Consider the following 16,704-nt stretch of genomic DNA (forward strand, 5'->3'; position numbering starts at 1 on the left):
TGCTACATGGAATACAATAAACACTTCCATTTACATTCAAACTTGGGCTATTTCTTATTAACATATTGGTAATGGTTGAGTCATACTTGAAAACAACATTAATATTTAGAAGCTTGAGGGACCAGACAAGTTACTACACTTAAGAATATTTTGACTCTGCCCTATCGTAATGAATTTGTCCCGTTAGTTCGGTGTACTGTGTATTCACAATTCCCTCTAAACCCCTCCTCTACACACCCACCAGCACCGCCATCTTGCAGTAGTCAGAGCCAAGTTGGTCGGTATCACAGACACTTGGAGCTGAGCCAACAACATCATGACGACGGAGAAGCCCTTGGTGAAAATAACTGCTGCAGATGTACGTACGACTTTCTTGTATCTGTCACCTTTATGTCCTGTGAATGATTTATGGATAGAATTTACCGATGGTAAGGAATAATTAATCATGGAAGTAATACAGTATATAGACCTCCTAATCTTGATAGGGTTGGTGGGCAACTTATTTGGGATGAAAAACGTAGGGCATCCAGACATAGCAAAGTCTGTGTAACAGGTTACTTTAACTTTATTTAAATCGATTCGACTAACCTTAAGGGTACCCCAGAATCAGAGGATTTCCTTGAAACAGTTCAAGACTGTTTCCTAAGTCAACATATAACCGAACCCACTTCATTATTAATATCGATGTAGGGAGCGAAGTAGCTAACAGCAATAACAAAAATATGAGAATCAAGTGAGAGGCAAGCAGATCCCTGGGGGGGGGGGGTGTCCCGGGCTTCGTGCTCCTAGTGGCCTCACGCTCTCCTAGTTAGTAATTATACAGTTCAAAAGCAGCACATGAACTAATAAAAGAAGCCTGTGCTGATTGGAATCATTTTCGTGAAAGAATAAAATTTCATGAGTCATCAGTGAACACTTATTCAACTTAACCAAATGGATGGAGGTGAAAAGAAGGTTGAGTTCAATGAAAACAATAGATACACTCATGTTACAAAATTTGAATAAAAAAAAGGAACATTGGCAATAGGTTCTAACACCTATTATAGCAGCTGTGCAGTACCTAGCTGAGCACAACTCTGTTGGAAAATTTCAAGATATTTAGGAAGCCGATTTGTTTTCAGAGCTTTGAGTACTCGAAGAATACATTCACATAGAAATAAAAAATACACTTCAAGTCTTTCAGTTTCTAAATGGATGAGTGGACTGGCTATGCTATCTGCCTCTCCATCAAAAAGGAACTGGCAGCATGTTTGTGCTATTAAGAACGGATAGAAGAATTTGCAGGAATGAAAGTAAGGAAGATTTATTTTGAAAGTAGGCTGCTTCTTTTACTTTGCAAATGCTTATGAGAAGTTATAGCTGGTTAAATTAGCTTTTTAGTTATTAATTATGTCACCATGATATTTTTCATTACATCCAAACTGTCTTTTGGCATTTGTCTTGTTTGTGTTACAAATCAGCTTAAAACAATGTTTTCTTTTTCGTGTATATACATGCAATAATATCGCAAATTCTTAAATTTTATTTTTTTTCTTGTGTATTTCCGAATCTCATTTTCAGTATTTTCATAACTTCTAGAGCGGTTCTAACATCTCATTAATTTTTTTCTTCATATTTTGTGTTGCAATTTTAATTTTGTAATTACTCTGACGTTTGTCTTGAATACCCACAAAATGTTCTATACTACTGAGGGTATACACAAACACTTGTTATCTTAAAAGTAGATTCTATTCTCGTACGGGAGATATATATATATACAGAAGGACCCAGGAGCTCGCGTCCACACCACAAGGACTCTGTCTTCACTCTCTATCTATCTATGTATTACTGCGCGCTGGGATGTACAGATGCCAGCATTCACAAGCTGAATACATACAATGTAAATATGATAATTTATATACATAATATGGTGCACAATAAATGGGAAAATTACATAGAATTAATACATGTTCTGTAATACTTTACTATACATAATTAATGGAGTAATATAAGAGTAATATAATAATACACAGCTGAAGGTACTACTTTGTGTCCATATCATACACCTCCCTCCCTCCTATACGCTCATAGCTTCATCTTGAGCGGACCTTTTGTTTCTGAGTCGCTCGGACCTGCGGAATACTGGGGCAGAAACACAAGGTGGGGATGGATTTACTTTAGAGACATCAACATTAGGGGACTCAACTGGGGAAGGGTCAACACTAGGCAGCTCCACAGGTCGGAGGAAACGACGGTTCCTCCACCATACTCTACCACTAGGAAGACGCACTTGGTAGTCCCTGGACGGGCCAATACCCATGACAACCCCAACCTTGTCCCAGCGGTGAGATACCGGATCTTGAATCCTGATCTGCTGGCCGATACTCAACCTGGGAAGGGGGCGGGCATGACAGTCGTACCGAGCAGCGACATCTGCGGCTCGTTCTGCTGCACGGCGGTCACATTCCTCAGTCTTGGCCTGCCACTCTTGAGAAAAAGACTTCGGGTGGGCAGGAACACAAGACCTGAGATGATGTCCGTATAGAACCTGGGCTGGGGAGCGTCTGGTGAAGTTGGGAGTGTTGCGTAACTCCAACAAACCTCGATCGAAGTCCTCGCAGTCGATATTTCCTGAGGGTGACACCTTAAGGATCAGGTGTTTCACAGTCTTGACTGCGGCTTCAGCGTGTCCATTCGCCTGGGGGTAGTGGGGCGAGGTTACGACATGTCGGACTCCTCAACGGTCCATGAAGTCCCGGAACTCGAGGCTGGTGAACTGGGGTCCTCCATCAGTCCTGAGGCGGAGGGGAACACCAACTTCTCTGAAGTAATGCCTGAAGTTCCGGATGGTAGCAGTAGCCGTTGTATCACTACCACAGGGGACGACAACAGGCCATCCAGACAATCGGTCGGCATTGACGAGGAAGGACTTCCCTGCTACTGCAAAGAAATCGGCCGACACAGACTCGAAGGGTCTTGAAGGGTAGTCGTCGCACATTAAAGGTTCCTGTTGCTGGCTAGGTTGCAGAATCTGGCATGGTTCACAGGCACGGACGGTACTTGCAATGTCCGCGTCGATTCCGGGCCAAAATACAGTCTGCTTCGCCCGTCGCTTGGTGGCCTCCACTCCTCGATGGCTGTCGTGAAGGCGGGTCAAGGTACGGTGGCGTAGGGCAGCAGGAATAACTACTCGTGGACCATACAAGACAAGGTCTCCGTCACAATAGAGGTCCTCGCGTATTTTCCAGTACGGGAGTAGCGATTCATGAAGGTCGTATCGGTTAGATGGAAATCCCTGAGACACACAGTCGACGAGCCGGAAGTAGGAAAGGTCGGCCCGGGCTGCGGTGCGGAGATCTTCAAGGGTCTTGTCTGCATCCGGTGCTGTAGACTCTTCTGATGTGAAGACGGCCTTCAATGAAACTACTGACTTGAGGGATGCAGCAGCTGTAGAACACAACATCTCGTCCTCTGGGGTGGGGCGACTGACAGGGGCGCGGGACAGGGCATCCGGGATGCACAACAGCTTACCCGCACGCCACACAGCCGTGAAGAGATAAGGCGAGAGCTTCTCTTTCAGACGTTGAAAGCGAGGATTCTCTACTGCATCCAAAGAGTAGTGATTGATTATAGGTATAAGAGGGCGATGATCCGTGAAGAGGGTGAAGTGCTGAATTCCTATCAGGTAGAAGCGGCACTTCGCCATCGCCCAGACAACAGCCAACATCTCCAGCTCAATCGTGGCATATCTGGTCTCAGCGTCGGTCAGGAACCGGGATCCATACTGAATTAAGCGGAGTTGTCCACCGCCATGGTCCTGCAGAAGGGCGTAACCAACGCCGTAGAGTCTGGAGGCGTCAGTCTGGAGGACGGTGGGTAGGGCTGGGTCGTAACAGGCGAGGACAGGTGGACTTACGAGGGCCTGCTTGACTCGCTGGAAAGCCTCTTGATGATCTGGGGTCCACAGGAATGTCCTCCTGGGGCTCAGCAGGGGGCGTAACGGCTGGGCTGCGGCGGAGATGTCAGGTGTAAATTCAGCCAGCTGATTGACCAGACCCAAAAAAGAACGGAGGTCTGTCAGGTTGGCAGGAGTTGGAAAATCCCTGATTCCACTCACTTTCTCCGGGTCAGCTGCGATGCCTGATGCTGAGAGAGTGTACCCACAGAAGTTCACTGATGGAGCGGCGACTACAAACTTGTCAGCGTTGAGGGTAATCCCGTACTTTCGACATCTGGTGAGAACTTCGTATATCCGGGAGAGGTGGGCACAGTAGTCATCGTCATGGAGTAAGATATCATCAACCACCTTGACACAATTCGTGACTCCTTGAAGGGCTGCGTCACCACGTTGACAGAATGCATCACCCGTAGCGGCAAATCCCATGGGGCCTCTGCAATACTGGTATCTTCCATATGGTGTGATGAATGTGGTCAAATGCTGGTCTTCTTTGGCCAACTCGATCTGCCAATAACCACATAAGGCGTCCATAGTTGTAAAAAACTTCGCCTTCGGGTCCACACTTCGAACAGCTGAGAAGGGTGTGGGTGAAGGGTGGGCTGGACGGGAAACTTGCTGGTTAAGTTTTGACAGATCGGTGGTGATCCGTACTCCACCACGAGGTTTGGCGACGGGGACGAGAGGGTGGCACCAAGGTGAAGGTTCGTCTCCGGCCTGCTTGATGATTCCCTGAGCAACCATGGAGTCAAGCTCTTGTCTAACTTGCTCCTTGTAGGCGTGAGGAATCAAACGAGGGGTGTGGATGGCAAAAGGTGTAGCACCATCCTTAAGATGAATCTTCATAGGTGGACCCACCATCGGCTTGAGTGGTGTGGATCCTAAAGATTTCTTATTAACCAACACGTCAGCAAACTCCTTGAGAAGGTAAGCTCTTGCGTCAGAAGGGGACGTGTTAGTAGAGATAGGGAATTCCTTCAACCTGTTGACATGGGTGATCTTTAAAATAGGTTTAGGGAATTCCTTGGAAATAATGGCCAACTCTTGACAATGGCCATATGATAAAAGCGGAGTCGGGATACCATCATGAACATCAATCCGGGCCGAGCAAGACTGCTTACCAAAGGTAAGGGTAGCCCAGAAAGATCCCAAAGCTGGAGCCATCTTGGAACCATCAGCTGTCAGTTTCGTTGTCTGAGGAGGGGGCTGTAGGTTGCTCCCGGGTATTCCCAAACTTGCTAAGTGTTGTGGACCAATTACTGAGACGTCAGCACCGGTGTCAGGTAACATCTGAAGACTGGATGACAAGTTACCGTGAGAAATGACGACTTTGATGTGCTGGGGCGTCGTGTCTGTGGAACAATGTACACGACGGCAGGAACGACTGGACACAGCGTCTTGATGCTTGTCAGAAGGAGGGGGCATGCCAGCACTACCTGAGGATGATTTCTTGGATGCTAGGTGGTGTCCTTTATGTGTCTTCTTACGACAACATTTGTCATAATGGCCCACACGACCACAAAGTCTGCACTGAACTTTGCTAGCAGGGCACTTGACTGTGTAAGCCCAGTGACCCTGGCGGTCGCAACTTCTGCACACGCTTTGAGCAGCTGGGCACTGGGAGGCATTATGCTGTCTCGCACAGCTGTTACACAAAGCTGCTGCTGAAGGTGTAGCTGGAGGGTGAGGGGTGGGGTTACCTTGCTGCTTCTTACCCTTTCTGTAGGAAGACATCGCCCTCACCTGGTCAGGTTGTGAGCGTAAAGCTGAAGTCGCACACCTGGCGGCCTCGTACGCTCGACATTTTGTAACAACATCTTGAAGGGAGGAAGTGGGGTCGAGGGAAATGAGATGCTGAACTAGCTCTTCATCTCGGACACCTGTTAAAATGATTGTCTTAAGTTGTGTCTCTTCACAGACTTGAGAATGTCCGGGACAAACATCAACTTCCTCTGAATACCTTTTGAGCCTTACAAAAAATGCGTCAAAAGATTCTCCATCAAGCTGCTTACATTGGAGGAGTTCTCTTCTTCTGAGTGCTTCGTTGCGCTGTCCCTTGACGTGTTCCTGCAACTTGTCGAGCACGGCCTCTACCGTCAGAGTTGTCGTAGGAGGCACTTGAAGTGTGTGCTCGAGAGTACGTTGTGTCTCTAAGGACAAGCACATACGAAGCTGTATCATTTGTTTCGGCTGTGATAAACTTGACAAGTCAACCATTGTTGCGTAGTCTTGCCAACGTCGACGCCATTCCCGAAATATCTGATAAGAAGTGTCAGACATCAGAGAGGGAGGCGTCTGTACTGCAGCCTTTTGAGGTGTTGTTGATCCGACTCTGGGAAATGAGGTACCAGTACCTCTAGTCGCATCAACGTCAGTAGTAGCTGACGAATCTTGTACGGTAGATCGTTGTGGGGGGGCTAACAGAGAAATCAAGACTTCAAATCTGGCTTGATCCTCCTTTCTTCTCAGGTCATCCTCACTTCTACGTATGTCTTCGAGTTCTCTGCGTCGTTGTTCCTCTTCATGGCGCCGTTTTTCAGACTTCCTGTACCGAATTTCTTCCTCTTCTCTCCTTGCAATATCGTCCTGGCGTCGAGAAGTTTCCATCCACTTTATCAGTTGAAGGAGATCTGTGGACGCATGCATCGCAGGAGAGCTGGCTCGCGACGAGCTAGGAGATTCTGTGGGTGACTCGGCGTTGTCACTGTGGGGAGCGTGGGGCGTGAGCGTGGGTGGGGAGTGGTCTCCCACACTAAAACTCGTAACCCGATCGTCCAGGGTATCATTATGATCCCTGTGAGACATGCCGACTGCTTCTGTACTCTATCTGTGCAAAAGACCGGGTCAGCCCCTCGTAATCTATGCACAGAATTACAGAAGTCTACATTAAGTCACAAGAATTTAATATAATGTGAATGCGTGTGTGTGTGTGTGTGTTGCGGGTTGCCGGGAGAGACTTGGCGCGCTGCCAGACGTAGGAGCAACTGGGTAGCGTCGAGCGCTGGTCGGTTAGTTACCCTCAGACCAGAGACGGGAGAGCACGTACTGTCGGGCCGCTCCCTTAGTCATCTGACCGCAACTTGCACAGACAATTATGATTAAAATACACAACATAGCACTTCACAAAACACTTCACTTCACAGCACAGCACTGTACACAGCATAGCACTTCACAACACTGTAAGTCTAGAGGCTTGTAGTGGTCTTGCTGTGGATGAAGCTGAAGACAAGACGCCATTAACAGAGTCCGGGCGGGAAGGCTTGGTCCACTGCATCTCACTGAGAAATAATCACTGCGCCATCTGACGTTTGTCTTGAATACCCACAAAATGTTCTATACTACTGAGGGTATACACAAACACTTGTTATCTTAAAAGTAGGTTCTATTCTCGTACGGGAGATATATATATATATATACAGAAGGACCCAGGAGCTCGCGTCCACACCACAAGGACTCTGTCTTCACTCTCTATCTATCTATGTATTACTGCGCGCTGGGATGTACAGATGCCAGCATTCACAAGCTGAATACATACAATGTAAATATGATAATTTATATACATAATATGGTGCACAATAAATGGGAATATTACATAGAATTAATACATGTTCTGTAATATTTTACTATACATAATTAATGGAGTAATATAAGAGTAATATAATAATACACAGCTGAAGGTACTACTTTGTGTCCATATCATACAATTACAAAAATAAAGCTTGATTTTATTTTAAATTTCATGACAGCATGTTCTTGCCATTATATGTATAATATATATATATATATATATATATATATATATATATATATATATATATATATATATATATATATATATATATATACATCATGTAGATCCACAATTGAAACGTTCATAAGATAAATCTTGATAAAATCACACAGGAAAAGGGAAAACAATGGAGCACCTTAGCATTCGTCTTTATTTATTTGCCTCTGAAGATTTCTTGAATAAAAACGAAAGCTAAGGTACTCCATTGTTTTCCTTTTTCCTGTGTGATTTTATCAAGATATATACATATATATATATATATATATATATATATATATATATATATATATATATATATATATATATATATATATATATATATATATATATATATATATATATATATATATATATATATATATATTTCATGTAGATCCACAATGAAAACGTGGACAAGATAAATCTCGATAAAATCAAATAGGAAAAAGGAAAAACTGGAGCATGTTAGCTTTCCTTTTTATTCCAGACATCTTCAGAGGCAACTGTATTTACAGGGGCTGAGAGGCTTATATATAAAGGGCGATCTTACATAACATCAGTTCAGGTCAATAACATGTGATTCACACTAATTCACCACCACTTCCACCGCAATGACAGAAAACTCAGAAAAAGTATCAACGACCCCATTGGATAAATAATTATTAAATAATATTATTGGACACAGAAAGGCTAGAGATAGGAGTACCAATCGTGGTTAAGTTAACCTCCGAGACTGCTATAAAGTATTGGCCAGTATGGATAAGACCGAGATAAGAGAGGCAAAGACAGATAATGAAGTAAATAGCAAGAGAAGCGAAGTAAAACCCTAAGCGATTCTACCAAATGTGCCAAATTAAAACAAGAGACAGGATTAGACCAATTGGACCAGTAATATTCAGAACATACATTCCTCTTCAGTTTTCATAACTGAAAATTTCAACATGATACCCAAGGCGCCGACAGATACATAAGAAAATAGATTAAGGTCGATAATAGTGACTAGTCACAATTGTAGTAAGCAAATCGATAAACTAAAACTTAATAAATCGTCAGGTCCTGATGGGATATTTGCCAGAGTATTAAAAGAATATGAGGAAGAATTTAGTGTGTCCCTAGGAAACTTGTTTAACATGTTATTAAAACCTTGTGTAGTACCTAGAATCCTGGTACCGATTCTCAAAAAGGGAGATAGATCACTATCCCCAAACTACCTTCCAATCAGCTTAACATCAATTGTAAGCAAATTGCTGGAAGCAATAAATTCAAACTACACGAAATCACCTCGAGAAGCACAAGTTGATCAATGATCCCCAACTTGGCTTCACAAGTGGGCGTTCATGTCTGACTAATCTATTAAAATTCTTTTCAACTGTTTTCGAATGAGTGGGCGACGGGTAAGATTATGATGTGTTATATCTCGACTTTAGCAAAGCCTTCGACAGAGTCCCCCACGAAAGACTAATACAAAAATTGGAGGCTCGTGGAATTGGAGGAGACATTCTAAAATGGCATGAAACAGCGAGTAAGCATCCTATTGGTGTAACATCACTAGTGGAGTACCCCAAGGCTCAGTACTTGGACGATTACTATTTATTATATACATAAACGACATAGATGTAGGCGTAGATAGCAGCGTAAGTAAATTTGTTGATTACACTAAAATAGGGCGTGTAATTAAATCTGAAAAATGGTTGATGAAGTTTAATGTGGACAAAAGTAAAGTACTTAGTCTAGGGTATGTAAATAGAGAAACCAGATATCAGATGAACAACGTTGTTATAGAGAAATCTGACTGTGAGAAAGATTTTGGAGCAATGATAAGTAGGAATCTTAAACCAAGTCAACAATGTGCATTTGCTCGAAACAAGATTAACAAAGTACTTGGGTTCATACAAAAGAGTATTAGTTACAAGTTTAGCGTAGTTATCCTAAAACTATATCTTGTGCTTGTGAGCCCTCACTTGGATTACGCAGTTCAGTTCTGGTCATTGTACTACAGAATGTATATTGAATCCTTAGGTAGAATTCAGAGGTGAATGACAAGACTAATTCCAAGCATTAGAGTGAAGGACGATATGATCGAGGGGTATAAATAGAAGTCAAGGCGAAACAAATGTGATATAACAAAGGTACTCAAACTATCCAACCAGGAGCGAACTCGTTGCAATGGTTTGCAATTAGACCAATTTAGATTTAGGTGTGAAACAGGTAACCATTGGTTTGGAAATAGAGTACTGAATCAGTGGAGCAAGTTACCAAACATCATCATTAACTCGAATACGCTGGATAGCTTCAAACATAGGTTGGGTGGATATATGAGCGATAGGGGTTGGGTGGAAACGGGACTGCCCAGTATGGGCCAAAAGGTCCCCTGCAGTTTTCTCCATTCTTATGTTTTTATGTTCTTACAAGTAGGTATTCATGTCTGACAAATCTATTATTATCATTATTTTCAACTGTTTTTGAATCAGTAGATGACGGACTCAATTATGATGTGGTTTACTTCGACTTTAGCAAAGCCTTCGATAGGATTTCCACGAAAGACAATATGTAAAGTATGGAATTAGAAAAGATATTCTATATTGGATTAGGGCGTGGTTACAGGACAGGAAACAGAGAGTCAGCATTAATGACACGAAATCCGATTAGGGATAGTCACTAGTGGAGCACCCCAAGGCTCAGTATTTCGGCCATTACTATTTATTATATACATAAACGGCGTAGATATAGGCGTATAGTCTCGAAACCAGGCTAACAAAATAATTAGGTTCAAACAAAGTTAGCCCAAAGCTTATTTCTTGCTCTTGCGAGACCTCACTTGGATAATGCCGTTCAGATTTGGTCACTGTACTACATAATGGATATTGAATCCCTAGAAAGCATTCAGAGGGGGATAACAAGACAAATTTCGGTTATTAAGAACCTTGAGTATAGAGACAGATTAAGGTATCTGAATTTGCACTCCCGCGAAAGATGTGAAGTGAGGAGTGATATGATGGAAGTGTATGGATGTAGGTCTGGGTTAAACAACGGCTATATAACAAAGGTACTTAAATTTAATTATTTAACAAAGAGCGAACTTGTAACAATGGTTGAAAAAAAAAAGATTTAGGCGCGAGATAAGTAAACATCGGTTTGGAAATAGACTAGTGGATGAGTGGACCAACTTACCGAACATAATTTTTAACTCGAACACGCTGGGGAGCTTCAAATCTAGGTTGGACGAGTGTAGAACAGAAGCCCCTAGGATGAGACCCCTAGGATAAAACCTCTGGGCAAAAGCCCCTAGAGCAAAAGCCACTTGGACAAAAGCCCCTAGAACCAAAAGGCCCCCTAGGACAAAATCCCACTGATAAAATTACCCTAGGACAAAAGTCCCTAGGACAAAAGCCCCTAGGACAAAAGCCCCTTTAGACAAAAAGCCCCGTAGGACAAATAATACTAATAAATATTGTAATTATTATTTTTGTTCTTTCTTACGGTAATCCTGGTGGAGATGGCTAATACCAGAAGGCGTTGTTCAATTTCGTTAATTTTTCCGAAGAAATTTCATTTTTATAGTAAGTATTTTAAGAGATGCAACATTTGCTAGAGCCTAATAGATCCTGAGCCAATCAACCAAAGAAACCTACCTAACTTCCTAGCCAGGGGTTCTGCCCCCGGGGCCCTGGTCATATTAAACACAAAATACTTATTTTGATATCTGGTACCAATTCAAGCAACTATGTTGAAGGGTCATGGTGTAATTTCATGTTTTCTGTAAAATGCTGTTTACTATCTCTTCCACTATTACCTTTATTAGGTACAGTTTATGAACAATTCTCTGACATTTAAAATACTACATTTATTATATCATAAGACTGCAATACCTAACCTAGCCTAACCTAATCTAATCTAACCTAACCTAACCTAACCTATTTTGCACTTTAACTGAGGGGCTTTTGTCCTACTTTGCACTTCAATTGAATGGTTTTCTCCAGGGGCTTTTATCCAGGTGCTTTTGTTCTAGGGGGCTTATATCCGGATCCCTGGATATGGGCCAATAGGCCCGCTGTAGTTTCCTCCATTCTTATGTTCTTATATTCTTGTTGTGATACGTTTATTTTAGGATTTTGTGAGTTAACATCAGTCGAAATGGTAGATGTGAAAAATAAATTATATGAGCAACTGTGGGAATAATGAATATATAACAAATAACTTGTTGACCAAAAGAGGCGTCGACTGGTATGTTGTTATAATGGAGGTGGCTAGCATAAAGTTGGTTTCAACTGTAACAAAGTGCAGCGTACAGATTTTCATCACTGGCACTGATAAGTCCAGTCCTTGGAGCTAGTTTGGCCAAGGGTCCCATGGCTATGACCAGCCCTGGGTGAGATGGCCAGCCAAGCTTCTAGTGACTGTAATACTGGGTCAGCAATGGTATAAAGGGGGGGGGGGTCAGTGCCTTCAGATATTTAACCATATATTTAGTAAGAGTGTGCGATCAGACTTCATACAGAGAAGTCGTGCCATCACTGACCCTGAGCTCTTTAATATCAGTTGTGAGACTTGTGGACTCTGGCGTATTAACCCTTATAATTTTTTGAGTGGATTGACCTTGTGAATAAAAATAACACCAAGTGACTTTATACACAGTGAAAATAAAGAAAAAAAATAGTTATTTCCCCATACTCACTAACATAGTTGGTGAGTTAGCGAAGGTGGCAGCAGATTAATCGTTGATTGATAATTAAAAGTATATAACCTCCCGATTGGGTTTGTATGTGATTAACTATAGATCAACAAATAATATTACAAAAACCAAACACAATAGAACAAGCAAAAGAAGAGCATTTTGTAATCTTGGGGGTTTTGTTAAAAAAAATTTACCTGCTGCTGTTTTGATTTTAGGTGTATTATTATTATTATTAATGATTATTAATAATAATAATAATAATAATAATAATAATAATAATAATAATAATAATAATAATAATAATTATATTTATTATTATTATTATTATTATTATTATTATTATTATTATTATTATTATTATTATTATTATTATTATTGTTATTATTATTATTACTATTATTATTATTATTATTATTATTATTATTATTATTATTATTATTATTATTATTATTATTATTATTATTATTATTATTATTATTATTAATGATTAATAATAATAATAATAATAATAATAATTATTATTATCATAATTATTATTATTATTATTATTATTATTATTATTATTATTATTATTATTATTGTTATTATTATTATTATTATTATTAATGATTATTAATAATAATTATTATTATTATTATTATTATTATCTATTATTATTATTATTATTATTATTATTATTATTATTATTATTATTATTATTATTATTATTATTATTATTATTATTATTATTATTATTAATGATAATAATAATAATAATTATTATTATCATAATTATTATTATTATTATTATTATTATTATTATTATTATTATTATTATTATTATTATTATTATTATTATTAATGATTATTAATAATAATTATTTATTTATTATTATTATTATCATTAATGTTATTATTAATTATTATTATATTATTATTATTATTATTATTATTATTATTATTATTATTATTATTATTATTATTATTATTATTATTAATGATTATTAATAATAATTATTATTATTATTATCATTAATTATTATTATTATTATTATTATTATTATTATTATTATTATTATTATTATTATTATTATTATCATTAAATATTATTATTATTAATATTATTATTAATATTATTAATATTATTATTATTATTATTATTATTATTATTATTATTATTATTATTATTATTATTATTATTATAATTATTATTATTATTAATGATTATTAATAATAATTATTATTATTATTATTATCATTAATTATTATTATTATTTATATTATTATTATTATTATTATTATTATTATTATTATTATTATTATTATTATTATTATTATTATTATTATTATTAATTATTATTATTATTATTATTATTATTATTATTATTATTATTATTATTATTATTATTATTATTGTTATTATTATTATTATTATTATTACTATAATTATTGCTATATTTTATAATTTTCGTCATTATTACCCTAACCCCTATCCCCTTCACATCATTTTCATCACTGTTTCAGAACTACCCTGTAAAGCTATTCACCTACATCACATACAATACCTGTAAGACCAGAGAATCTTTCGTTCCAGTCCTTATGGGTAAAGGGGATATATTTTTATTTTGTGTTGCTCTCACATTGTACAATGTCCTTCTCTTCTCAGTGGGTCCCCTATACCAAGATCAATATGAAGGAAAATGGAGAAATCGAGGTAGCAGGACCTATGGGCAACTTGCTTGAAATATTTGCAAAGTTGCTTGATTTTGAGTAAGTATCCTTGTTGTGGTTTATTTCTTATTTGGTACATTTTTATAATCGTGTTCGTTGAAGAGTTTTTAGCTATGATCGTGGCTGTTTGACTTTTTTGGCTCTTTTTTGGAAACATAATTGTGTGAACGTAATAAATTGTGTATATAGGCGCCTCTGGAAAGGTATTTTTTATTTTGTTAATGTGTGGATGTTTGTTTTAATAATAATAATAATAATAATAATTAACGGTTTATTGAAAGAGCTTGGCAGCCAAAAGGCTGAAAATATACAGTTACATATTTGGGGAATGGGTTTCGAATTACAAATAATATACAAGTAACATAAGTGACACAAATAAGACATATAATAACTAGATGGGGAAAAGCTCAAACTACAGTTCATTTCAACATAGTGACAGTGCAAGGAGTAGTGTTTACTGGGAGTGAATACACTGTTTATTACAAGTTATTGATAATTTTTACAATGGTTGGGACTGGGCTGTTCTTATAGCGATCAGTTCTTGCACGTATGGGCTGGATGCGGTTGTGGTGTCGAACAGCAATTCTCGGACTAGGGATCTCAGGTGGTAGTAGGAGCCGGTGTCGAGGATGGTGTAGAAGCTTCTTACCAAATTTGCAGATGAGGTCGTGGTGATGGTCAGTGAGAGTCGAAAGGGTCAGTGTGTTGAGCGCTTCTTGATATGTGGAGTAGGAAGGGGAGAGAATAATCTTGCATGCCCTCTTTTGCACTTTTTCTAGGTGTTTACGTTGTGTGGCATTTAGGGAGGAAGACCAGGTGGGGGAGGCAAAGGTGAGCTTGGGAAGTATGAATGTTGTGTAAACAATGAGGAGCTCGGGTGCAGGAACTCCGAGGGACTTGAGTCGGCGGAGGAGGTGGAGACGGAAACTGGAGGATTTGACAACTTCACTGACGTGTGGTTTCCAATTTAGTTTGTTGTCTATGGTGACGCCGAGGAGCTTCGTGGAATCTACAACCTGGAGTGTGTTCGGACCTAGAGTAATGGAAGGAGGTGGGACAATGTAGGAGGGGAGGTTGATGTGCATAACCATGGCCTTGGTATGGTTGATGGTGACATGGTTGTTGGTGGCCCAGTTTTGGAGACTGTTCAATAAATCCTGAAGGGCGGTATAGTTGGGAGCAGAATTGTTGACGCTGATCCCATATATGTGTGTTTGTTTGCACACACACACACACACACACACACACACACACACATATATATCTTGATAAAATCACACGGGAAAATGGAAACACGGAGCACCTTAGCTTTCGTCTTTATTCAAGACATCTTCAGAGGCAAGATTTATCTTATCCACGTTTTCATTGTGGATTTACATGACACACACACACACATATATATATATATATATATATATATATATATATATATATATATATATATATATATATATGACTGTGTTGCTTTCTGTTTGTGATTGTGTGAAGAAATATCCTATGTATTTGACATAGAATGGATTAAGAGACCGTTAGTGGGAAAAGTAAAAAAACAATATCACAGATAATAAGCAACACCTTCACGCACAGTAAACAAACATTCCTTTAGCTTATAATTCCGAATCTTAACGTAAGACAATAACACTATCCAACGAGAATATGAGCACTGCCTTATGGGAATCTATGAATTTGAATGTCTGTGAGTCTGTGACTCTGTGGGTCGATGAGTCTGTGGGGCTATGAATCTTTGAGTTTCGAAGCCCGTTGGTCTGTATATAATCACAAATCAGATGAACATGAAATTTGATAGAATAATTTTTAAGGAAATAATTTACCTACCTAAAATGTCTATGACCTTATTCACCTTAGAGTGACCAGGACCATGTTTGACCTTCAAAAGTGGCCACGACCCTATTCGACCTTCATAGAATAACCAAGTCTTTGTTGACCTGCCTATGCTCTCAAATGACCATGTTATCCTATCTAGTGACAATGACTTTATTGACCTACCTGGACTGATTATGACCATGTTTGGCCTACAAGAGTGACAATACCTAGAGAATATGACATACCCTGTCTGATTCCTGTAGAGTGAACATGACCTTGTTTGACCTACATAGAATGACCATGTTGACCTACTTGGAGTCACCAGAAAAAGGAAAGAATCACTCATGTTGATATATAAAAACTACCTGTTTTCAGTGTTGTTTGTTCCTTCATCAGGTACCAACTACTACCAGCCCCCGCCAATCTGTGGGGTATACCACTGCCTAATGGTTCGTGGACGGGCATGATGGGTCTTTTACAACAAGAGGTGGGTGATGCTGCACATACACACCCACACACATCAGCCAGCTCTTAGCGAGACAAGACGTGTTATGTAGGCGCTTCTGATTGGCAGCCAGGCCAAGTCTGTTTTCCCTGCCCCCCCCCCCCTCCTGCTATATCCCACCTCCCTATCAACCTCAATACACCGGGATTTATCAGTAAAACATTCAAGTGATCAGTGCATTGATTGGTTACCAAACAGTGATCCGATAGTGTATTCCAAGGAAAAGCACAAAAACAAGCATAATTCACAGCACTGTATTACCAGACCGTGGGCACTTTGTCTGACAC

The 16,704-nt window shown here is 39.2% G+C and overlaps 1 long non-coding RNA gene across 1 annotated transcript; it reads left to right on the top strand.

Moving 5' to 3' along the window:
- Window positions 1-248: 248 nt before the first annotated feature.
- On the top strand, window positions 249-16,391 carry LOC121853757. The gene is made up of 3 exons (XR_006086408.1): window positions 249-358; window positions 14,024-14,127; window positions 16,309-16,391. It is a non-coding gene; the product is annotated as an uncharacterized LOC121853757 (long non-coding RNA).
- The last annotated feature ends 313 nt before the right edge of the window (window positions 16,392-16,704 follow it).

Source organism: Homarus americanus, unplaced genomic scaffold (genome assembly GCF_018991925.1).
Source record: "Homarus americanus isolate GMGI-L3 unplaced genomic scaffold, GMGI_Hamer_2.0 scaffold18703, whole genome shotgun sequence".
Taxonomy (NCBI): Eukaryota; Metazoa; Arthropoda; class Malacostraca; order Decapoda; family Nephropidae; genus Homarus; species Homarus americanus.